Source organism: Podarcis melisellensis (assembly GCF_964234715.1).
Source record: "Podarcis melisellensis genome assembly, chromosome: 1".
Lineage (NCBI taxonomy): Eukaryota > Metazoa > Chordata > Lepidosauria > Squamata > Lacertidae > Podarcis > Podarcis melisellensis.
The window spans coordinates 27404435-27430776 of NC_138528.1; the positions used below are offsets into that span (position 1 = coordinate 27404435).

The following is a 26342-nucleotide window of genomic DNA, read 5'->3' on the forward strand; positions in this document are numbered from 1 at the left end:
TGATATGGAGCAATTCAAGCCACAAGTATTCTCTGAGGAATGCTGCTTCTGATGTGGTAGCCCTTAGGGAAACTGCATTTCTGAGGGACTACTTGTTGGCCTTCTTCCTTTCCTTCTTCCCAATTAAAATCTGAGCCAGAGAAGAATTTGGGGAGCAGCAATGTATTGGGAGGAAAACACATGGGAGCAGTTTCAGGAATTCTCTTCTAAACACGATCCAAGACCTCACCTGCTGCAGCGCCAGGCTAATTAGAGAGGCCCTCCTTGCTGTAGCAGTGAATGTGGTGATAAGGTGATCCCGATTGTGACAGTTTAGCACAGAGGAAATTGGAGAATGAGGTTGGAAACATTTTTCCTTTTCTTTGATGAGATTTCCTACCTCATGCTAGCAGTTTATATGGAAACACTTTTTTTTTTTTGCGAGCTTGTTTGCATTTCTAATTATAAGCTAAAGGTTCCATTTCAGCTGGCTGGAGTCTTTCTGTAAAAGCTCAATGTGGTCTACAGTTGAATTTATTCTATAACTATCTATTCCATGACTGTCAAGTAAGGTAAAGGTAAAGGTACCCCTGCCCGTACGGGCCAGTCTTGCCAGACTCTGGGGTTGTGCGCCCATCTCACTTAAGAGGCCAGGGGCCAGCGCTGTCCGAAGACACTTCCGGGTCACGTGGCCAGCGTGACATCGCTGCTCTGGCCGACCTTTCGATTGGCAAGTCCTAGGCGCTGAGGCTTTAACCCACAGCGCCACCTGCGTCCCTGACTGTCAAGTAATCTGAGTCAATTGAATATTATGCTACTTACTGTTGCTCTTCAGAAGATGTTTGTGTATATGGACCAACACAGCTGCTTCTATTTTTAGACTCTAAAGGAGGGTATGGTTATGGGGGCCATCATGATAAAAAATCTGCACTTTATAATTTACCTTTCGTTGGCATTTGTCTGCCTTGAAAGATAATGAAGTGTGCCTCTCAGGGTAAAGTCAAACCTCTGCATTAGCAGCACCAAAGTGACCTCCCCAGGGTGTGTGGAAGTCCTGGGCTGCCTAGATGACAAGACCCCTCTCTTGGCCTCACTCTAAAGCAGTGATGGCCAAACTTGGCCCTCCAGCTGTTTTGGGACTACAATTCCCATCATCCCTGACCACTGGTCCTGTTAGCTAGGGATGATGGGAGTTGTAGTCCCAAAACAGCTGGAGGGTCAAGTTTGGTCATCACTGCTCTGAAGGAAAGCAGAGCAATATGTCTGGCACCAGCCTGGATGCAGGAGTTTCTGGAAGAAGACGTACAAAGCACCACCTACTCCAGATTTGTGTAGGGTTTACTCCTAAGTATTTTTGTCTCTTGAAAATATCCCACAAGGCGGTGGAGGTTTATGATCAGATTTTTGCTTCTCGTAGATGGGCTACCTTCCCAGGCTGACAAGCCTTATCTTCCTCTCACTTATCTCTACAGCAGAAACCATCTTCTTGACTGTTGGACCCACTATTGGTCCCATCCACTCAATCTACTGGAGCCTATCTTTGCATGCTGGGGATGTCCATAACTCACCATGAGTTTGAGACCTACCAGCTACCCTCATCTGCTTTAGCCGGCCCATTGAAGCTGTTCCCGGGGTGTAGCTGCTGACACAGGAGCCACAGGTGTGCTGAGTGCAGGGTGGGGACCAAAGATGGACAAACTGACCCTAGTAGGAAAATTATGTTTCCTCCACCAGAGGTACTACCCCTCCCCTAAGACCCCATACACCCCACAGAACTTACCACTATGTCACTATTGGTGGTCATAATTGCTGCCTTGTCTTAAGACGTGAGCATTTCAAGCACCTGAAATGAGTCTTGGAGATGTCAGCCGTACCAACATCACTAAATGAAATTAATGGGATCTAGAAGTGCTAGATGTTGGGTTTCTTTGGGCATTGAGCATTCATTGATTGAGCATTCACCCTAATCTGCATGCACAAAGCTTATGTGGTTAGACCATGCCTGGTTTTTATCGGGCATCCATTCTACTTTGTTTATGGGGTGGTTATACAACAATGGACATTCATCCTGATTTGTTTGTGGAGTGTTTACATCTCGTCTTGTTGTTCATTCATTCATTGCACACTTTTCAATGCATTTCTCCGTTAGTTTCCTAACCACAAAAGGTCTGTTTTGTGGTTTGTTGCACTCGGGCCACAGAGTGCTTTAACCCACTTTAATTGGGTTATTGGAAGTTGCAGAATGTAAAAAAAGTATACATTTCCTACAAAAGAGACACGAAACCTTTGATTCCTGAGAATGCTAAGGCTATCGAATATTAAAAGTGCTGGAGAAGGCAGCAGTATTTTTTAAAAATATTTTTTATGGGCATTCCCTTTCTACATGTTGCTTTCCTCCTTCTAACCTAAAGTTCTGGTATGTTCTTGAATCCCTCTTGTAAATTACTGACAGTCAAGGGGCACTCTTGGGGAGAATTCCAGGTTTAAGCCTGAGCAGTTCAACTGAAATTTCAGATAGTAGGTTTTGATGTTCCTCTGCATTAAAGGACTGATACTAAACAACCCCTATGAGTCCCCAACTAGAGTCTGCTGTGATACAGCACAATCCACAAGTAAAAACTAGGCCAGTTAGGAGGATGAACTCAGTCACTTCCTTGCACTACGTGACGGGAGAAGCTCAGTGCACAACTTTCAACTCTTTGACCTTAGTAAAGCATTTCCATTTCAGTCCATTTTCTAAATGTCTTCCTTGGAACCAAGCTGTAAAACACCTACATCAGATTCAAAGCCCTCAGATTATATCTTTCACAGGACCAATGGCTCTAATTTTTTATTCTAAGTGGCCTGGTTTCTTTACTGTACAGCTTTCAGAAAATGCTGGAGGTAAATCTCTTTATCCTGGCCTTTTACACCCTATTCCTGTGACTGTAATCTGTTTTAACTGTTTTTATTTTGGAATTTTATGTTTTTGTTTTGTAACTCCTCTGAGACCTGCTAATAAAAGGTGGGTAATTATTGTTTATAATACAGTGGTACCTCGGGTTAAGAACTTAATTCATTCTGGAGGTCCGTTATTAACCTGAAACTGTTCTTAACCTGAGGTACCACTTTAGCTAATGGGGCCTTCCGCTGCTGCTGCTGCACAATTTCTGTTCTCATCCTGAAGCAAAGATCTTAACCTGAGGTACTATTTCTGGGTTAGCGGAGTCTGTAACCTGAATCATCTGTAACCTGAAGCGTCTGTAACCCGAGGTCACTGTAATAATGAAAAAATTAAGATAGGTTGCTTTTTTAATTCATTGGTTAGCTTAATTTATTTGTAACATTTTAAATCAACTGAATAGGGATACTTGATTAATCGGTAACAATTTGTAATATACTAATACTAATACTAATAATTTATTGCTTTATCTTGCCCAAGGCAGCCTAAAACAACTTACAAACAAGCAAACAAAACAACCCTACATAGATCTATTTTACACAAACTTATTTACACAGGGAAAGGACAGGTAATAATAATAATAATAATAATAATAATAATAATAATAATAATAATTTATTTATGCCCCGCCCGTCTGGCTGGGTTTCCCCAGCCACTCTGGGTGGCCCCCAACCAAATATGAAAACAAGACACAGCATTAAACATTAAAAACTTCCCTAAACAGGGCTGCCTTCAGATGTCTTCTAAAAGTAAGATAGTTGCTTATTTCCTTGACATCTGATAGGAGGGCGTTCCACAGGGCAGGCACCACTAATGTGGCCATGAGTACTTAGGAATGTGCACACATTATACAGATACCCCAAAGGACAGATAGAAGTGTGCATTGTGTATGAGCTTAAGGGTGAGAATTTTACTTTTTAAGAAAGTGCTATTCAGAACAAAATGTTGATTACAAAAACCACAGGTGGCAAACACCATCTTAGAAGAGGTGGGGTTGATTTTTTTGGGGGGGCCTTTCACTCTCACACAGGGGGGACTTCCTCCCCTCCCCTGTGGTGTATACACACTCCACCTAAAAACCCAGCATCCTTTCTTCTTCTTCAAGATAATTGTTTTAGTTATATGCAGATTTATTAAACTAGCCCATTAAAACTCATTTGATGAATCAACTAGGATTTCTTTAACTGAGTGACAGCCCTAATTCTCCCCCTCCCCATGTTAATTGTGATCACTCTGCTGACAACCCCAGTAAAAAACAACAAAAAACAACAACTCAAAACCATAGCAGACAGCGTACATTCCAGATGAACAACAAATTGTGCAATGCACCCAGGAGAATTTTGCAACATACTTGAAGAACCTGTTGTACAAATTGGGAAAATAATACAAGGCAGAACAAAAAATCCTCAATACTTATTTGATAAATTCTGTGTTATATGGCAAAATACATTCCAGACAGTTCTCTCTGAGAGTAGGAAGGCTCATCAACTGATTCAGTTGGAGCTAAGAGTGTTTTTTTGGTTGCATCTGTGGTTCTTAAAATGTTCTATTATCTCAACGTCTGAGTTACAAATTTTGAATCAGATGAAGACTGGTTAATATCTCATCCCAAGGGATCAGGAATAACATTCACAGAATCTTATTAGTTCACACATTAACCAGAAATGAAGAAAAAGTACAATAGACTGGTCTACAAATGCAGAAAACTGAGGGTGGAGATGGGCATACTGCACTTCCAGATTGGAGCTCCTAGCACATCATTGCTGCTGTGATGGAAGTTACAGGTGGAATTGAAATTACTTCCCACATTTCCGGGGTGGGTGTGTATTATGTTCTTTTTGTATATACCATGTCCTGTCCTAGTGGATATGACATAGCCATGTGGGTGGCAAAGTGTCAATTTACTACAGCAGTCATTTAAAGTTTTTTTTTTTTTACTTTCTGCAATGGATTGCATGGGAAACCAGCTCCCCAAAAGCAGTGTTGAGGGGCAAAGCTCCCCTACCCCTGTCACAAGTGGCTTTAGCAAGGTATCTGAGAAAGTCTACCCATCCTGGCTGCTTCAAACCTTTCCATTGGAACACTTCTTTGCATCCACTAAATACGTTGTTCTTCCAAGCATAACCTGTTAATTTGTGCATTAACCAAATCGTCCAAGTTTGCACTCAGTTCCTTACTTCCCTGGGTGTTTTATGCAGAGGGGACCCAAGAAACTGTCCATTCTGCTCTGTACTGTTGCTCTGTTGTTTTACTTTAAGTTCAGAGCATGAGCCGTTCAGCGCATAAGCCATGTCAGAGGGCAAAGAGGAAATGTTCCATCCTCACTGTCCTCTGGCATGGCCATTTTACTTAGATCTTTAGCCAGTCAGGTCCTGTATCCACAGCAGTGGCTAGAGGAGGAATGACTGCTGGGAGGAGCACAGAGAGAAGGAATGTTGTGGTGCACCTGTAGCAGCAAAACTAGACGCCTTCATCAACCCCACTTGCAATAAAACATGTCTTTCCTGTATCTGTCTCTACAGACACAGCAGGCACTGTATCTCTCCAACAGTTTGACTTTAACTCTGAAGGTGCACCCTTTCATTGTCTGTGGAGACAGGTGAATGCCAACAATGTAGCTGTGCTCTCAGATCTTGGGAACGTGTTTCAGCCCCAGGGTTTTAGGATTCCATCACTGAAATAGCTCCTGCCCATGGAACCTTCACACAGCTAGCTTCTGAGATTGTCATTGTTTGGTATAATTTAATTTTAATGTCCTAAATGAAGCAGACTGTAAATTACGAATTGTAAATTGTTGTTGAAAATCAAAACTATGCTTGCGGTTCCCATCTTTACTGTTGGCTTAGTGTACAATGACTACACATCCACAATTTCCCCCATATTGCATCATTTTGACTTCTAAAACAAGGCCTAATTTAGTTGTGTTATGAATGTATTGTTGCACTTGGGTAAAGGTTGTCAAGCACCTTATAAAACTAATTTGAAAGCTGCAAGAAAACATCAAATATACATATTGCATTCCCTGTGAATGGAAGCAGCTGTCTAAATCATATCTGGATTCAAATTTCGCCATCCCATTATCAATTTAATAAATTGAAGCAAGCCACCTTAAATAAACATAATCTTTCACCATTTATTAAATACACATGGATCCACAGATCCACAGTTAAACAACTGTAATTCAAAACATTAAAAATTAAATAATTATCTATGTTTGACAAGTTCTGTTATTTTATTATCAGAAGCATACAAAATGGTTGAAATGTCTCCTGGTTGACAAGATACTTAAAACAGCATCATCTCTCCCTGCTGAGAGAAGAATGAGTGGCAATTTAAGGAGCAGTTGTTAAAATATGATACCTCTCTTTAAAATGAAGTAGAAAGAATTGTGCACAAAAGCAGCAATGGCAAAACAACAAGAAGGCACACCCCCAAGTCTCTGATATCTGCAGTTCTGTTCTAGGTATATCACAACTGTCTGTGGCACATATTTTGAAGAGAAAGAAAGAGGACACTATGACGGCCATTCAAAGGAAATAAGTGCAATTTGTCCCAAATTTTACCCCTGAAAAAGAGGATGTGTGAAGGGAAGTTTTGCCCAACAGATGTGTCCAGGAAAAAGAGGACACATGGCAACCCTGTCATGTGACATGACAGACAACCTAATTAACCATTTGTCAAAAGCGAACTAAATTGTGTCTTCGGTTTTCAGCTGGGTATAATTTGAGGGAGGTAAACTTTAAAAACAGACCTGAGTTTGGGCTGCGCAGGAAATGTTCCAAATCTGTCAAGTCCTTGACATTAAAATTGTGAAAAGGTTCAATTTTGTTCACCGAACCTAGCTGTTATTAGCAAGAATAGAATGGAGGGAAAGAGTGGCAGATTGTCGAAGGTATGAGGAATGCAGCTCTCAATAACATTCTATTAACCTGTTTTTCCTTTCATTGGTCTGAAGTCTTTTGGGAACACCTACTGCTGGGTCCCCTTTCAGGAGACAATATGTACATTCTTGGAATTTGCAGGAGGTGTGTGTAGACAGTTTGTGTGTACAATGACCACATGAGGTGAGTGGAAGTAGAACCACACCTTTTGGCCCTGTCCGTTCACTAAGGTGCTCAACATATCTTCAGGGTGGTGGTGGGGGTGATCTGATAGGAGACTCTGTGAAAAGCAATGCCCTTGATTGCAGATACAATCTACAATCCTGTTTCAGGACTTATATGCATGAAGGAGGATCAGAGGGTGTAAACGCATGTTAACCTGACCCTCACTCTCCATTAGTACAGTGTGAACACCCCTGCCAGGACTGAGCCAGTCCAGAAGCCCCACTGGAATACTTGCCTGGAATGTAGGAACAGGACAGGCCTAGCACATGGTGTCACAGACAGATCACCCAAAGGCACTGACCTCAAAGTCCAACATTCCTCTGAAATGGAAGTATGTGGCTTGGTGGTGACCCACATGCTTTCATCCTGAAGGGCCTGGTCTCATGAGAGCAGCTGTACAACTATGGCAGCCTGAGGGAGAAAGGCTTATCATAACCTTCCTGTTCTCAAGCAGGGTCACCTTTTGTTCAGCCAGAGAGTTCACAGCACTTTCTGTGTCCTCTCTCGGTGTACCCCAAAAGCTCTTCCTGTGATCTTGGTGCTTCTTCACCATGTTTGTCCATCTTTTTTCATGCTTCCTCTCCCCACTCACTAAACATATTGAGCAACTGAGAGCCTAAGTACCTGTGACATTACTGTTTGATAAAAAAACGCAAAGAGCAACCGCTAGAAGGAGGGGGCAATAATGGTCAGGTTTGCAACGGGTGGGATGGGGGAGTTGGTGCCAAGGAAGGACTTTATCATAATGCAGGTAAAGGTAAAGGTAAAGGGACCCCTGACCATTAGATCCAGTTGTGACCGACTCTGGGGTTGTGGCGCTCATCTCGCTTTACTGGCCGAGGGAGCTGGCTTCCAGGTCATGTGGCCAGCATGACTAAGCCGCTTCTGGCGAACCAGAGCAGTGCACGGAAACGTCGTTTACCTTCCTGCTGGAGCAGTACCTATTTTTCTACTTGCACTTTGACGTGCTTTCAAACTACCAGATTGGCAGGAGCAGGGTCCGAGCAACGGGAGCTCACCCCATTGCAGGGATTCGAACCGTGACCTTCTGATCGGCAAGTCCTAGGCTCTGTGGTTTAACCCACAGCGCCACCCGCGTCCCTCCTAATGCAGGTAGTAGCTTCAAAAGCGTGGTTTTAATCAGGACTGCAGCAGGGGAGGAAAATGGTCAAATAATTATCCACCTTTCAACTTCCAATGGATACTATCTGCAGTTTTAAAAACATGCACATTAAATATAAGCACATATTTAATGGCACACTTAGTTTGTCTCTGATATGCCCAGTTTTTGTCCGAATGGAGGCAGGGCTTTCTTTCCTGTATGTTTCCCTTTCTGAAAAGCTATCTACTTTCAATAGCATTCCATCTCTAATGGCATGGCATGTCCCCCTGTGCTTTCCACTCTCTTGTTGTTCTGCATTGTATCTGCTTGTGCCCTTGAGCTCTCAACCCCCCTGAGCGAGGAATTCCATTCTCTGCCTGCCTGTATTTATTGCAAGGCACTCTGCACGTTGTTCTGGAACTCTATAAATGACAAAAATGCACAGAAGAAACTCAAGAGAAGGGAGGAGATCATCCCAGGAAAGATGGTGAGTAAAATAAACTCTTCCCAGGGCATTGATTTGAGGAAAGCTAAAATAAAATAAAATAAAATAAAAATATTTTTTTAAATGATGAGGTTCCCGGTAAGAGACAGGTTAATAAATCTGCCGGGAACTGTTGTTTGAACGGTGAGTAAGCAAAGTCACTTGCTGAGGCAGGTTGGGTCTGGGATTTCATAGAATTTTTCTAAGAACCAAGGGTTTGCCTGCTGGGCAACAGGCGTGCTTGCCAGTCAAAGATCAGAATGTCACGAAAGTTTAATCTGCCATGCTTTACCTCCTGCCTCCCTTCCTATTCCTTTATTACTTCTGGTTAAAAAGAAGGAAATCATGTCTATTGACTGAGGGCTGATGGAATTTCTAGAACAAAGATTAGATTAGGCTGCTGAAATTTCAATGGCCAACATTTTTTTTTAAAGAACCTGAATGACATCAGCAAAGCTTGGGGGGGGGGGAACCCATAATCCGCTACCGAGAACTTCCATTGGCTGCTGCGAGGCCTGTGTTATTTGACATGACGTATCTCTTTTGGTGGCTTTCCTTCCACACACTGCATCATCAGTCCCTTTCTTGGTATTGGAAATCCCTTCTTTGTGCCCAACAGCATTCCGGTTTAGCAATGCAGCGATCAGCAGTACATTTTACTCAGCTCCCAGGGGGGCAGGGCCAAGGGCCAAGGGTATTCAATGGGAGGAGAAAGAGACTGCAGCTGGGAAAGGGAGATGGAGTTGAGATGGAGGAGTTTGGGGAAAAGGTGAGCAGAAAGCAAGGTGGGTATATTTTCTTTTCCCCACCACTGAATAATTAACATCACCCAAAACTCAAAATGTGGGAAATCAATGTGAAGAAACAAAGCACACATTGGTGTGGTGGTTAAAACAATGTATCACTTCAGGATCCAAAGTAATCTCCAATAAATCCAGAGAGCTGCAGTAGGGAACATAGGGAGCTGCCTTATGTCTTGCGCTACTGTCAATATATTGCCCAGGACCAGTATGATGGGCAGACCGCAAGGGTGATTTCACTCAGCGGTATGTCGCTAGCGAAGCCACCACCGCTGGTGAGTCCCTCCAGTGCCCAGCAGGCCGAGGGAGAAACAAGCTTCAGCCAGTCGCTGGAGGCAGAGGGACTCAGGAGCCATGGCAGTCTCACCAGCAATATACCAGCAATGGTGGAGTGAAACCACCATCATGGTCTGCCCCTCATCCCAGCGCAGAGGGAGAAGAAGAGAAGAAGAAGCAGAGTTTGGATTTGTTACCCCGCCTTTCACTCCCTTTAAGGAGTCTCAAAGCGGCTAACATTCTCCTTTCCCTTCCTCCCCCACAACAAACACTTTGTGAGGTGAGTGGGGCTGAGAGACTTCCGAGAAGTGTGACTGGCCCAAGGTCACCCAGCAGCTGCATGTGGAGGAGCGGAGACATGAACCCGGTTCCCCAGATTACAAGACTACCTCTCTTAACCACTACACCACACTGGCTCTCAAGTTGTATATAGCTTGTTCCTCCCTCTGTTTCTTTAAACAGAGGCTTGGCTGAGGAACACACAGCTGCCCTCACCTCAGTCAAGCAATTTTACGGAGTCCCTGCCCCGCCATAGGCTCCATTAAACTGCTCCCGATCCCCAGCTGAGGTAGCCCCAATCCTTCTCCTGCCAGCATGCAGGCAGGAGAAGGATTCAGGCTCCCTCAGCTGGGAAGTGGGAGGTTTTTACACTCCCCGGTTGAGGTGCACAAATAAACCCCCATCCCTTTGGTATGTCCATGTGCGTGCCAGTAGGATGGGTTTTTTGCTCAGTCGGGGGTTAAAGCCTTCACGCTCCCCGGCTGAGAGGTCGTGCCGGCAAAGGGAGAACTGCTTTCTTTTATAAGTTCTGAATCTTCCAACATTCAACCTCATTGGATGGCCATGAATTCTAGTGTTATTATGTCACAGGGAGAAAAACCTTTTTCTATCTGCTGTTTCCATGCCATGCATAATTATATAAACTTCTGCCACCTCTTATTCACCCTTTCTCTAAACTAAAAAGTCCCCAAACGTTGCAACCCTTGATCATTTTGTTTGCCCTTTTCCAAACCTTTCCCAACTCCATAATACTTTCTGAGTGAGAGCTACTTTCTGAATGAGAGTTATTTCTCTTGGTCTGATCCTATGCTGCTTTGATACCATCGGCAAGAAAGGACCAAACCATTTAGCAGATAATGTGGTTCTTTCTTGCAGAAGTTCCTGGAGCACCATGAGGTCAGATGGTGGTTTAGTGTGTCTAGAGCTGCTCTCGTTGCATATGTATTGGACCTTTGTGATGTGGTACATACAGTAAATGGTCACCAAACCACAGATACAGTTTGCTTCCTTAACCTTCCTTTCTGACTCATTTCCTAGAGAAACAATTGGTTGCTGACAGAAATATATTCCCCACATAACCACTGCTCCTGTGAACTAGAGAGGGGAAGTTGGCCGGTGGTGGTAGGAAGTGCAAGGAAATAATATTTCTGTTGAGAAATGTATGGGAATTCTTGGTTGGATTGGAAGCGGGTTTGAAATCTGAGCTGTAGGCTGCTTTTTATGGGCCAAATGACACTTCAGTTGGGTGGTTTGATCTCACTATGCTTTATTTTCCTTAATGAAATGCAGTCACAGTGGGCTGCCAACTGGATCAGAACTGTCATTTTTTGGGGGAGTGTTTAACCCTTTCCTCCATGGTCATTTTCCCAATCAAAATCCTCCAACACTCAAGGTGCTTTTTGACAAACTGGAGAATGAATGAAATAATTTAGGTGCCTGGGTTCCCCTGGGCAAACTAAAGCATGGAGAGGGGGCGGATTATGGAAATGAAATGGCAAGGTTTTCTTTCCCTCTCTACAACTACTCTGGTCAAATGGTTAGCCCCAAGCCACCTCAACTGCTGCACGGCACTTTGCAAAAAGAAAACGATGGGAAATCCAGTGATGGATCTCTCACAGAACATATATTTTGGACCTCCATTATGATAGAAACACTGTTTAATTGCATTAACAAAAACATTGGCTCATAAAAGAGCACTTGCTTGAGGACCTGCTTTCTGGGTTGGTACCTTCCTAACCACTTCTCTTAGTTCCTTCTCTTCTTCCACACAACTGCTTTCATCCTTTCACTTTCTGGTATCACTTGAGAGTCATGAGCAGTCAGCAGCTGGTTCTGAATTCACTAACCCCTCTGCCCCATGCAGTGGTCAGTTATTCTGCCTTCAGGCTAAGGCAGGGGGGTTCTTGGCAACATGCCATTGAATGGACCACTCTCTAAGGGCATGTAGCCTGGCACTGACTGCTCTGCCTGGCAGGGGATCCCCAGCAGGAGGGGCCACCCAGCCCCCTCGCCATCCCAGTACGCAAGAGTGACGCTGCTGTTGGAAGGCCAGTGGTTGTATCCAATGCAGTGCCAAGCAACCTATTGAGTTAGTGCAAGGATGTCTGCTTGCACAACAAAAAAATCCCCCCTCTCCCTGCTGCTGTTGTGTGGTTTTCACACATGATAAGTTTATTTGCACACATCTCATGTTTTCACCACTGTCTGGCGTGAATTGAAAATTTACCATCGGACAAACCCCAGCGTAAGCCTCTGTGCATCTCCACATCTCAGTGGGGATGTTTCTGTCAGTAAGAGACTTTGGGCAGCTTGTCAGCTGTTACTGATCTTCTGTGTAAGAAACCATTGAAAAGCTTTGAAGGAAACCCAGAGTTCCTTGAAATGTCATTTGAAAACCATACCCCAGTGATAATAGCATGCGAATGACTCAAAAGAGGGCATTTTGGGTTGGCAAAAGTTGGCTTTAGCTGCACCTATCTGGGTTCTAATATCCCAGTGACTTTCATCTAAGAGGACACTAAGCTGCCTTCCCAAGTTGTGCTCTTATGAGGAAGGCACCGTGAATACAAAATGCTTCCTTTATTTTCTGCTCAGTAGAGCTTCCTGTACAGTACAATGAGGTAGAGTTGTTTGCTATAAAGGACTGGTGTTGCATGTCGAGTCCTGTGCCCTGCTCCATTGCTGTCACACACACGTAACTTGCCACATCTCACTGCATTTCATTAACCGTGTTCCTGGAAGTCGTGGCCGCTGTGTAAACAGTTAAGCTTCGAGAATACACTCCTTGGTGATGTAATCTGCTTATTTACAACATCTGTCCAGGCATCCCTTGATAGCTCTGTTAAAATGGCAATGGTAGTTACATAAGTCAGTCCTGCTCATACACAGATTCTTGGATGATATCACAAAATGCACCAGCCTGTCTTGCAGGGCATAGAAACAGCTTGTACATTTCATAGATCTGCCTTCTCCTCTGGTTTCCCTTGAAAGGCTGGCTATATGGGAGAAACAGGGTTTAAATGTTTTTCAGACATAAAAATAACTGATGGGTTTGAAGAGATATGGCAAAGGTTTTCAAGGTTGCACATAATAAGGTACAGAAATGTGGAAATGATTATTTTAAGAGGCAGACCAAACAGTGCCATGCTACTGCATGCAACCTTTCGCTGACATTTTATTTTATTTTAAAAGCAGAAGCAGTTTCTGAAGACTGCATAGGTCAGTGAAGAGGTAGGTAGATGGTCTCAGCTTCAATCCTTGGCCTCTCCAAAAAGGGTCTTTGCCTGATAGTCTGAGATAGCAGGAGTGGAGAATGCCTGCTAGTCTGAGATAGCAGGAGTGGTCCAAATGAACCCACTACTCAGTATATGGCTACTTGAGAAATCCTTGAAAAAGAGGACAAAGTTTTCAATGTTTTCTAGGGTTCATGGGTACTGCTTAATGTTCCAGCCACATTTTTCCTGTACAGGAAATATGCTATTATAAAATGCTGGCTTTAGCAATTAAAGTAATGTCTATAACTGAGATCCAGGCTTGTTGGAATACCTATTCTCAGTACCCACTGAGAAATGGAAATGTGTTTTCCCCCGAGGAAGGGAAGAATGGTTAACTCAAAGGTCTTTTATATTTTAGGAGAAATAAGTTGATGCGTATTGGGCAATGGAGTTCATCAGTAGAAAGCTGAAACTCATCTGATGCTATCCATGAAATGCCCCAACAATTTTCAGAGCAAAAACATCACCTGATTGCTGCCGCTGACAATGTCTCCATGTAAATGAAAACCGAAGCATCTTCAGGTTTCAATGAATTGAAGTGATTTAACTAATAAACTAGAGTTAGGTTTGGCAGAACAATGCTGGCAATGATCTGTGAATCAAGGAAGAGCTCCTGAGTAAGGGAGGGGGGAAATAAAAGAGTTTCATTCATTAGCTTTAAGTTATTGTCAGTACCCAAGTCAGCACAATAAGATGCAGTATATTCATTGGAAATAAATTCAGTGCTCTGAGAAGATGAAGTGAATAGGGAAGTTACCTATTGGGAGGAGTCTGTATGACTGATCCAAATCTGGAACTTAATGAGCACCCAGGAGATAATGGAAAAATAAAGAACCCCAAGAAGCATTTGATAAAACTAAGGTTGCAGTCATGCTTTGTATGCAGTTACTTGGTCCTTCCACCTGGATGGCACTGGTCAGGTTGTCATCTGGCTTGGAGGGTGGGGAAGATTAATGATTTAAGACACATTGCTACAATAATGCTACAATATTCATGCATACTTCCCAGGGGTATGGAGTCACATCACATGGAAGCAGCGTCCCCACTTCTGGGTATATGTGTGTGAAGGCTCTATGTTCAGGGTGGAACATGAATCCTTGCGGGTGTGAGTTTACTGTGTTCCTGTATGTTAGCCTTGTGAATATGTAGGGGACCTGTATCTTTCAGGCGCCTGTGGTGCCGAAATGGTACATCTGATCCCCTAAATAAGAGCAGTGTGGTTGTGAGCATGAGTCTGTGCAGTTTATAAATAGCACGGCTCACGAAACTGAAGCAAAAATAATCATTTTTTAAAAAAAATGCAATTATTTTTCCAGCTGGAAAAATAGAGGCACGTAGAATGTGCTTGGTAAGGTTGATCAGTTTCAAACGACACCATAAGTCAGCGAAGAACGGACAATAGAACTTCTGAGACTTGTTCAATAATGACCTGCTTATTTACTGTAAGTTTAAGCTCAGAGCGTCACTTAAAGCTTTACATCTCCCACGCTGCCAAAATACATGCATGACAGAAATAAAGTAAAACATCATATCCATCCATCCCTGCAAACTAGCTTTAGCCAAACAAAGACCAAGTTGTATACGGCTTCCATGGGCACACCCTGGAGACTCAATATAGCCATTGTGGGTTTGGCGCATTCACTTCCCCGGTGTATTTCACATTCCCAGTTGGAGCGCATGCTGACACCTCTGGGTAACATCAGCCTCCAGAATGAAGGCATGTGATGCAGTGTTGCTGCAGAAGAAGCTAAGAAGGTCTGGTAAATGGGAGACCACTACAGTGGTACCCTGGGTTAAGAAATTAATTCGTTCTGGAGGTCCGTTCTTAACCTGAAACTGTTCTTAACCTGAGGTACCACTTTAGTTAATGGGGCCTCCTGCTGCTGCCGCACGATTTATGTTCTCATCCTGAAGCAAAGTTCCTAACCTGAGGTACTATTTCTGAGTTAGCAGAGTCTCTAACCTGAAGGACTGTAACCTGAAGCGTCTGTAACCCAAGGTAACACTGTATACGCAAGCCACTCTGCAAGCTGAGTGTAATATTTCTTTGGTAAAAAAATTAAAATCCTATTTTTTGGTATATGTTGTTGCATTCCAGCTCTTTGTTTATTTGTACGTCATTACCTTGGGTGTTTGTGTAACAAAAGAGGATTTTTTGTGTGTTCCTTATGGGTTCATCAGCAGCTGGCGCAACAGTCACATTCCTTTCAGTATCACATCATACTTTGTTGCTGTGGATACCGTTGTGTGATGCCGCAAACAAAGGATTAGAAAACAACATAGTATTCCCTCTCCCTTTGACCAAAGGTTCTGCTTCCGTAACATATTAGCAAGATGAACACATGGCCTCACAGAAAGAGCATCTGGAGGCTGACCATTCCATAAGGCTTATCTAAAAAATTCTGGCTTATCTAAAATTGCTAATGGGACATTGGAACCCTATTTTCATCAGGTTTTTGGATTTCTGTAATGCTTTGGGGGCACCCATAGAGCTATAATGCTAAAAGGAAGTGATATAACTTTATGTTTCTGGTTGCAGAAGTTAATAGGCAATTGTAAAATCAGTCCTTTTGACAGAATCTGAATCAGAACGTTCAGGCATAAGTAAGGTCAACACATCCCTAGTAGTTTTAATTTGAACATCTAGGGCAGGGGTCGGCAAGGCTTATTGGGCATGGGCCGGATCACTTCTGCGGAGATCTTCTGTGGGTCGGACCAGTGCAGTGCGACGCTGGAAATCGCTTCTGCGCATGCCCAGATGCCGAAAATCGCACCTGCGCAGAAGCGATTTTCGGCGTCTGGGCATGCACAGAAGTGATTTCTGGAGCCATGGAAGAGAGTCCCCATGCCGCACTGTGCAGCGCATGGGGACTTGCCAAGCAGGCAACATTGTTCGGTGGTGGCTCATGGGCCGGTTAAGCCAACCTCTGATCTAGTGGAAAGAAGAACCAGTATTTTGTCTGGTGGACAATGCTTGGCCTTAGAAAACCACTGGAGTAAGACCCCAAACCAAATCACACGGTCACAAAACTGCCCTTATTTTCAATCTGTATAGCCACTTTTGCCAATCCAGGTGGAATGTTCAAGCAAACAAATTGAGCATGCACAAGAGAGTGCATGATGATGCCCAGTCCATGAAAATGAACTTGCTTTATTGTGAATTAGTTTGGAATCTTCGTTTGAGCTGGATCATTCAAGGGACAAACAGATTTCATGTTCACTCAGTTCTGCAGCTATTCAGCAGAAACTCAGTTCATAAATATGTGAATTAACCCCAGGGCTAGCAGTAGGGCATGCAAAAATGCAACAAGTAGCAAGCCTAGCCACTCGTGCACTTATCTAAAGCAAGCAGGAAATGATGGCAGTGTGGCCCTGGTTTCCAGCCAGGGCTGTGAAAAGCTGATAATATGTCCAGGCCAGATGGGAAATGTCCTTCTTTGCCTCTGCCAGGGGGACTCAGAGTAGACCTCCTTAAGATTGTGTTCTTGTTTAGTCATTTAGTCGTGTCCGACTCTTCGTGACCCCATGGACCAGAGCACGCCAGGCACTTCTGTCTTCCACTGCCTCCCGCAGTTTGGTCAGACTTAAGATTGTAGGCCCATGCAAATTGCACCCCCTGTTCTGGTCTGCTTCCAGTGGGGTGGAATGGGGGTAAGGCAGGATGGAACAGGGTGTGACATGCTTAGCCAATGTGTGCAGGGGCCGGGAATGGAACCACCGTGCAAAATGGTCATTGCCTGTATTCTAAAACTCTGGATGACCCCACTCAGCAGTTTCATGCAGATGCTAAACAGCATGGAGGATAACATCAAACCCCAAAGAACCACACATTAGAGGCTGCATGGGGCCAAAGAGCACTCCCCAAGCATCCACCTCTGGAAGTGACCATCAAGTAGGGCTTTATCCACCACGGTGCAATGCCACCCACCCCTAACTTGGACAGCCACTCCAGAAGCATGGCATGATCAATGGCATTGAAAGCTGCTGAGAGATTGAGGAGAATTAACAGGGACAACTTTCCCCTGTCTCTCTCCCGACAGAGGTCATCATACAGGGTGACAAAAGCAGTTTCTGTGCCCAAACCAAGCCTCAACCCCGATATTGAGCTTGCATCAGGCAATCTGATCTGCAAGCTTAAGGTCCCAGTACATTATTAGAGTAGATCACTGAGCCTCTTGGGCTTGCTGATCAGAAGATCAGCGGTTCGAATGCCTGCAATGGGGTGAGCTCCCGTTGCTCTGTCCCAGCTCCTGCCAACCTAACAGTTCAAAAGCATGCCAGTGCAAGTAGATAAATAGGTACTGCTGCGGCGGGAAGGTAAATGGCAATTCCGTGCGCTCTGGCACTGGTCATGGTTCTCCGTGTGCCAGTAGCAGTTTAGTTATGCTGGCCACATGACCCGGAAAACTGTCTGTGGACAAACGCCGGCTCCCTTGGCTGAAAGCGAGATGAGCGCCGCAACCCCATAGTCGCCTTTGACTGGACTTAACCGTCCAGGGGTCCTTTACCTTTACTTTTACCTTACCTTTAGAATAGATCACCCAATGCGGGATCAATATACCCTGGCATTATATAAAACTGTCTAAAGTAGCAGTTGATCTTAAAATGAGAAGAGGTGCAGTATGGACAAAGGGGAAGGTGTTAGACTGGCCAGGAGGAGGAGCCTCAGTGCTCTGCATCAGTCTCTCCTACCTTGGAGGTTTTTAAGCAGAGGTTGCATGGCCTTCTGTCCTGGATACTTTAGTTGAGATTCCTACATTGCAGCAGGTTGGACTAGATAATTTTGGGGTCCCTTCCGACTCTACAATTCTATGATTCGAATGGGCTCCTGAATTGGCAAACCCTTAGCTTGTTGTTGTTGTTTAGTCGTGTCCAGCTAGAATGCTGTAAAGGCCACCCCCATGGCAGAACTGCCTTTGCTTATTTTCCTACCAGTGTTGAACATTTGCAAAGCATTTCAGACTTCAGGGAAGAAAAATGGGGGGAAACCAACATCTATAGCTCAGGACAGATCAAAGATTTATTTTCACAAAGGTCAGATTTTCCATGTCAGGTTCATGAACTCTATGAAATAACCTGAGCCTTTGGGATCAAAAAGAGCGAAAAGATGGGAAGGTATTGAAAGAACACACTGTCCACAAGATCAAGACCTCTCACTGGGCTCTGGTCTTCTGGCTTTGCCCTGCTGAGCAATCTGAGAATGGGCTTTTGAGCGACATTTAATCAGTTTGACTTACAGGAATGTCACAAAAGAAAGAAAGTTGTTTCTCAAAAGTTGGAAGTCTGAGAAAGGTCAAAGATCTCCTTGTCTAATTGCACGTCAAGTATTTTGGGGTGGGTGGGGAGGGGGGTTTATGCATGGAATTTTGGAAGAAAGCACATAGCACAACAATATCACTAGAAATATTTCTTTTTAAACCCTTATTATAATCATATATCATGGAAGCACTTATGGAATAACTTGTGTAAAACACTCTTAAGGAAAAGTTCATTCATTTGAAACCTTGGAGATATGTCACACACACACACACACACACGTGTGTAACAAACTACAAGGCTAACATAAAATCAGTTTATATTCAAAGGAGCTAAAACAAACTCAGTAATTGAGATTGGCTTCCATCGTTTGCAAAATTATTGCTCCAAAAAGTAAGAAGTAGATTTACAATTGCCCGTATATAGCTTTGCACTGTAAAGTTTCCCACAATTTTCATGATCACTGCCACTCGTGTGACAAATGTGGTATCCCAGCAGACAGTTCTTTCCTCCTATTTGAAATTTAGTGCGACATAGTGGTGCCACAGTGTAAAAGGAACATTAAAAATTGGGACAGAAGTGCTAGCATTACAACTATTAAAGCTAACACAATAAACCGGAATGCAGTCTTTGCATCTCAGTGACCTTTCTACTCACTGAAAGGCAGTTTAAGTATGAGAATGAGGAAAATCACAGAAGCTTCTATTTGTTATTCTTATCACACAGTTAAGTACTCTGGAATGACCCCTTTGGTGTTTGACTCTAGGCCAGCCTTCACCATCTTAGTGCTCTCCATATTTTGGGACTACAATCCCCATCAGCATGGCAGTGGACAAGGATGAAGGGAGTTGTAAGCCAACAACACCTCAAAGGTACCAGGTTGGGGACAGGTAGAATTAGAAGAAGCTGTGTTGGTTGCTTTTAATTTATTTTGAAATTTACATCCTGACAACCAGATACTCATGGACTCTCTAGCAGCTTAAATCTGGAGCTTTTTCTAGCAGTGTGTACCGCAGACCCTGGGCACCACTTCAGATTCAGATGAGAAGAAGCTTCTGGTAAGGAAACTTAAACCAAGTCAAGGGAGAGTTTAAACTCCCCCATTGAATTAAAAAAGAAAAATACTGCAAGGGACAACAAGCCTCAGTTAATGAGTCCTCAAATTTTCTTACAGGATAGTGCATTTATTTGTTACCCTGATCTTAGAGAAAGGTATAAAAATGGAAATCCATCCTATTCCAAATAAATCTGAGAATAAATGCTCAGTAAATCATAGTCGAAAATAGCTTTATTTTTGATAAACAATAATACTAGAAATAATGGAAATCTTTAAAAAGGATTCAGCTATTGCGCCCAAGTAAGTCTTAGATCCTTTCATTTATATGCTGATGAATTTATGCCTCACATTTTGATGGGTTATTGGGTGTCAGCAAGAAAAAACCCCTCAACAACCTTCTGTAAGACCTCGTTCAACAGAGTGATGAAGTGCATATTTCATTGTGCTTTTCTGGGGGAGGGGGAAGGAAGCCACACTTAGCTGCAGAAATCCTGCCTTTCATGTTTGAGACACATTTTAATTTGTATGAAATAAGGCTACCATGACTAGAGGATATAAGGCAGCTATTCTATGCCAGAAAAGAGCAAAAACAAATGAAAACACCCAAACAAATTATTGAATTATCTTATTGTACGCAAAGATAGCAAGGGGTGATATCCTAACTCAAAGTTTTCCTGCATGATGTGGCTTGTTTAGGTCCTTTTTGGGGCTGTTTCTGGGGCTGAGACAGTTTTGATTGCATTGAAGGATGACCTACACTGAGAATAAGGGGAATACATCCATCTTGGTTGCTGGACATAGGAACGTAAGAACTTCATCAGACCAAAGGCCCATCTTATCCCACATCCAGTTCTCAAAGTAGCCAGATGTCTTTGGGATGCCCACATGCAAGACATAAGACACAAGCTGCCTTTCCCCACATTGATGAGGTGGCTGATGGAGGACACATATCTGTTTTCTGCCCAGTGCATCCATTTTGTGCTCAGTAAAGACACCACATTGTCCGCTTTGTGACTGGCACCCACAGCTTTTTTTCAAAATTCCAGATGTGCTCATCTGTGCAAAAAGTTTGGCAACCCTGTCTCTTATATATATAATGCATTGCTATAAATATTATCTGTTCAACTATGAAAACTGTTTTCACCATTGGAACAACTCTGAGTAACATTAGTCTCTATGGTCCAGCTTCAGCTATCCAAGCCATAGAAACATACCAATTTTATGCAGCAATTCTAACTTCTTGAGATACCAAACCAATGCTCAGAATTTGTAATGCATACAGTATTATTGTTACTTAAAATCTGTATGCAAATATTACTGGAAGCTGCAAACACAAGTTCTGACACAATGTGCTTCCCTTGACCGAGAAAGGAGGAAAAGAAGACTGAACTCGTGATCCATCATTTGTAAGGAATTTCTGAATGGGACTGCTTATAACTGGTGCCCTTTTTACTGAAGTGTACGTAGTTATATTCTGCCATAAATAAAAGAAACATTATGTCCCATTTGGGCACACTCTTTGCATGCTAAGTGAATATTTGGAGTAAATGATGCGTTTTTTTGAAATGAATTTTCCATATTCTCCATCGTTCTGTGCAGAAATGTTCAGGACGTACAGTCATCCATCAGACTAAGCAGAGAAAGTGGAGCATTATTTCATTCCTCAAATTTCTGAGTGCCCACACATCTTTGGTTCTCATGACTTCCTTATTGTTCAGTCATTTATATCAAAGATGTTTTAGGCATTCAGGAAGTGTATTACTATGCTTCACTGCAGAACGCTGGATTCTATAACATCTTTCATTCAAAATGGGTTTCAAAAGAATTTATTGAACACAAAGTTTTTGTTTTTTAAAAATATGGTGTCAGCCACAGCTGTAGTAAAAAGGGGTGGGTTTTTTTAAAAGGATTAAATTTATTTACCGTTAAGATTATTTTTAAATCATCTATGCCAGATGCCCAGATTGGACTGCGTATGCGTACCCCTGTGTCCCCCCAGAAAAAAACCCCACTGAGTCTGAGATTAAACTGGGGATTGGAGTAATGTGTACATAAGGGCAATGCTTTTCTTCTTCTAAAAAAATGTTTAGGGGTACTCTCATTTTCCTACTCATTGAAATTCTGCCTCTCAATGAGGCCGAACCTAGATTCACAAAATGTTAAGGGGTATGTGTCCCCCTGCGTCCCCCCCAGAAAAAAAGCACTGCATAAGGGCACCAATGTAGCTCCAAAGCACGGGAGCACCATGCCATTTCCTTGTGCAGTTCCTGGGTTGTGCCCAAGACTCTCTCCAAATACAGCCTTTTATTTTCCCTCATCTTTGTGATGGCACCTCTTCCACCCAAACCAGCAAAAATGCTCAGAAACAAACCAGATTTGCAGATCTATGGTGGAACATTATTATAAAACCATTCATAACCATATCAGGTAAAAGCAAATTTGTCCTGCTATGCTGGCTGCTGGCTTGGAAATAAGGAAAATGTTCTAAGTGGCGCTTAAAAAAAAAGAAAGAAAAAGCAAAGCCGTCTATGTTCAAACCAGCCAAAATTGCTCCGGTGGCTTTTTTATTCTGGAGTTTGGCAACCATGACATGATCTTCTTGTTAGAAGACCCAAAATGACTGCAGACATCCTGCCCTAACCAGGGAGATCCGGGACACGCTGGCAGAAGTCTAGGAAAAGTGTATCCTTGCTCTACATAGCTGCGCCTTTCCGGTCAAGCCTTGGCTGTCCTGCTTGAAAGGGATTGCATTGAACAGGTACAATAATAAAGAACAGCTTTCCTTCAGTGGCTCCTCTGCAGGAACCTATGAAATGAGGCGAGCCCAACTAGAAGAGAAGAGAATCTTGTTGCTATTAGGAGCTTTGCAGCAGCCAAAGATAATGCGGTGGCAGTACTAGCAGGAGCTTCACAGACATTGATCAAGCCTTGAACTGGTTATGGCTGTTCATTGTGAGAGGTCTAAGCCAAGCTACAACAGTGCCAAATGAACATGCAAGATATCAGGGCGCATTACACTAGGAAGGTCAATTCTGTTTGTATTGCAAGCTCAGAATAGTTCTCATGGGTTTATTTTACTTTCTCCCTGGATTTGTCAGCGTTATCTTTTGCCAAGCAAAAGCCGTCGTTTCAGAGCTGCTCCTTTGGGCCTGTCACTGACAAAACACTACGAAGACTGATGCAATCACACAGGTCCATTTCATTCTGCTATCTAGTCCCATACTGTTGTCTAGTAATTATGCCATTGCCTTCCATAAAAAGAGAGATAGCAACAGAAAGTATTGCAACAGGCTGTGTCCATAATATCTCCCAAACAAATTTGCTCATTGGTTAGTAGGGATATACTGTGCTGATTTTGTTTTCTTGTTTTTCTACATTTCCACTGTGGGTTTTTTTTTTAAATACAAAATTATCAGCATTTTAATGCAAATTCCTCCTACTATGCACATTTTTGTATGCAATATCTGGCCAATGAGCACACTGCTTTCATGGCTGTCTCATTCGGTCATGGATGTGGATAGCATGGGTTTCCATCTTTCTCTTCTGTCCTGGACAAGCCAGAGAAACTCGGTTATGTATGCATCTGTTAAATACAAGAGTAACAAAGTGGATGGGTGTTTCTTTGCAAGCAGCCAAGACCTAGCCAGTCCTCATTCACAAGCCAGGAATGAGGCTTGCTGACACCACTGACTGTTCTACAGCACATACAGTCAATTCATAGGCTCCAGCTGCCCGGCTGAAATCAAACCTGTGTTGTGCAGAAATTTATTATCTCCATCTTACAGATGGAGACACCAAGGGATTATATGATTTGACCATATTCACAAAGTGCAGGACCTGGAGTTTAAAACCTAGATATCCTGAACTCTGCTCCCAAATGAGATGGATAATCTTGCAGAGCAAGAGAGAGACTCTGTTTTCTGTCTTGTGCAGATAGGATATTTATACACTTCAGAGTTACCATCCCACAGAATTAAAAAAAAAGCAAGTGTTTTCTTTGCTTGGAGACTGCCTAGATTTACTCCAATTTAGAGCATTTGTTTCTGCAAAATAAATAAATAAATCACACTTGAAATACAGAATAAAGCTACAATTCTTAAAGAATATTTACAGTATCCCTGTTGGTTTCTGTTTGCGTGGACAGGCGGAGTCCCCAGATCCTGTGCGGTCCCCCCGTCATGTGGAATAACGACTCAAGACAACGTGCTATGGGATTAAATTGGCCACAACTTTATTAAATTTCAAATGTGGGGAGACCTTGGCTCAGGCATTGGGCGTTCTCCCTCCCCAGTCCCCAGCCGGGGACCTAGGGAGCATCAGGGTTATCCAGTGTGTGGGGGGGGGATGGGCCGGCTCTGGAGAACATATGTTCAAGCAGAGATAGCCGTCCCCGTAACGCCGCCGCCACAGGGGAGAGCAATGACGACCTTCCGGCGTACGGTCAAAGCCTCCCTTCAGAAACCCCTTTAACGGGGAACCCTGGTATCGCCGCCGCAAAGAGGAAGATGGACAAAAGGATTCCGCCCAAGGCCTGATACCGCCAAAGTTGTGATGTTTTGCTACGGGAAAGGCAAAACCTGCCAATGCAGGGAAATTCCTTTCCGGCCCTTTAACAGCGACCTTAACGTAGCAGCGCCCGCATACCTGTGAAGAAAAATTAACCTGCAAAACCTGTGAGGAAAATTAACCTGCAACATAAGACATTGACTGAGGGTGGGCAGGGTGGGAGAAGCTCTTGAGCCAAGTGAGAATTCCCAGGTAAGATCCTCCCTCCTTTGTGTGGGCAGGTAATCCCTCCCCTACCTGGCCTGGTCTCCTTGGCAACTCTTCCCCCAGGTGGGATTGGACAACTGACTGAGGTAGGCGGAGACCTCCAGGTATCCCACCTGAGGGAAGGCAAAGCCTAGCCTATGCTGTTGGAGCCGCTCCAGGTCTAGGGGCTGCACGCGTCCACGCAAAGGGCGCCCCCCGTTTTAAGCGGGGAGCGGTCATTCAGATTTGGGACTCAGCTACATTAGTGAAGAAAAAAACATTTTATATGAGTTATAACACTGTGATACAATGCTCTGTGGAGTCTTGTCTTTTGCCAACAGGATTTCCCTTTATGAAGTTTACAGTGTGTTTAACTGAATCACATTTTTTATGTGTCTAGATCCAGCCTCTGATTGAGCTTATGTATATGTTGTTGTTTTAAGGCTATCTATCATCTATCTATCTATATCTATCTATCTATCTATCTATCTATCTATCTATCTATCTATCATCTATCTATCATCTCTATCTATCATCTATCTATCTATCTATCATCTCTCTCTCTCTATAGGTTTTTAAACATTGTTTTCATAAATGCACTTGTTTTAACTGTTTTATATATTAAATAATAAAATAATAATAATAATAATAATAATAATTAATAATAAAAATGCACTCACACTTATTTTATATATGTTCAGGGTTATTAGCTAAACTAATAGTGTTAGATCCAAACTTAGCCATCCTTAGAGCAGACCCATTGAAATAAAGGGAGATTCAGTCCCTTTTTATTTCAGTGGGTCTACTCCAAGCATGACTTACAGGACCATCCAAACCTTGTCTGGGCAGGTGAAGTGTGGTGGAGCAGAGAAGTCACAGTCTAATCCTCAGCTCCATCCTCAGAACACCCCAGAACATTTGGGGGCTTTCTGAAGACCCAACTTTGGGAATTTCCACCTGCTCATTTGGAGCTCCATGCCAGCAGAGTGATGGTGTCATCTAAGGTTGCCATACATCCCAGAATTTCTGGAAATATGCCAACCCTATGCCATCACTTCATGGGTACAGCCAGCAGAGCAGGGTGGAGGGAGATCTTGCGTTGGATTGATGATTAAGCTTGGAGCCATTCATTGACTTCATTTCAATTCAATTATCATTTTTAAAATTATTGTTGTTAATACTACTTCTTCATCATCTACTACTAATAGCAGCACTGATACACAAGCAAAAAAGACAGGTCCCATTTTAACTCTTCCATCAGGAGGACCTAAAAGTGCTTAAGGCTGCAATTATCTTCAGGTAAATGAAAGGTTCAAAATGGACCTCAAAGAGAGGGGATTTACAGAGAAAGAATCGAAATTTCAAACGGAGATAATTGATAATGATGTTAAGATATTGTCAAAAATGTATAAAATACTTTTGGAATGGCAAACAAAAGATGAGGAGATAAAGTCGGTCATGATTCAATGGGCCAGAGATTTTGGTTATAATATCCAATTGGATGATTGGGAAAAGGTATGGAATGATAATATGAAATTCACTGCATGTACGGCGTTAAAGGAAAATATTATGAAAATGGTTTACAGATGGTATATTACACCCGTAAAGTTAGCAAAAATGTATAAAACATGTAACAAGTGTTGGAAATGTAAAGAAAAAGAAGGTTCTTTTTTTCATATGTGATGGGAATGTAAGAAGGTAAAGGGTTTCTGGGAAATGATATACAACGAATTGAAAAAGATGTTTAAATATACGTTTGTTAAAAAACCAGAAGCCTTTTTGTTAGGAATAACAGGAAGAGAGATAAAAAGATGTGATTATAAACTGTTTCAATATGCAGTTACAGCGGCAAGAATACTAATGGCCCAAAAATGGAAGCAAGAGGAATTACCGACCTTGACTGAGTGGAGAATGAAACTTATGGATTATGCAGAATTGGATAAAATGACTGGAAAAATTAGATATCAGAAAGATCACAAATTCATTGAGGACTGGGGAAAGTTTACGGAATATCTGAAAACTGTATGTGATGAAC

The 26342-nt window shown here is 42.9% G+C and overlaps 2 long non-coding RNA genes across 2 annotated transcripts in view; one reads left to right on the top strand and one right to left on the bottom strand.

Moving 5' to 3' along the window:
• The first annotated feature begins 8493 nt into the window (after nucleotides 1-8493).
• LOC309373234 overlaps nucleotides 8494-26342 on the top strand; it is a 29943-nt gene continuing 12094 nt past the window's right edge. The window contains exon 1 of the long non-coding RNA XR_014169883.1: nucleotides 8494-8615. This is a non-coding gene — a long non-coding RNA (uncharacterized lncRNA). The remainder of the gene's footprint in view (nucleotides 8616-26342) is intronic.
• LOC309373437 lies at nucleotides 12529-15428 on the bottom strand. Its single transcript, XR_014170023.1, has 2 exons — nucleotides 15367-15428; nucleotides 12529-12963 (listed from the first exon to the last, which is right to left on the bottom strand). It is a non-coding gene; the product is annotated as an uncharacterized lncRNA (long non-coding RNA).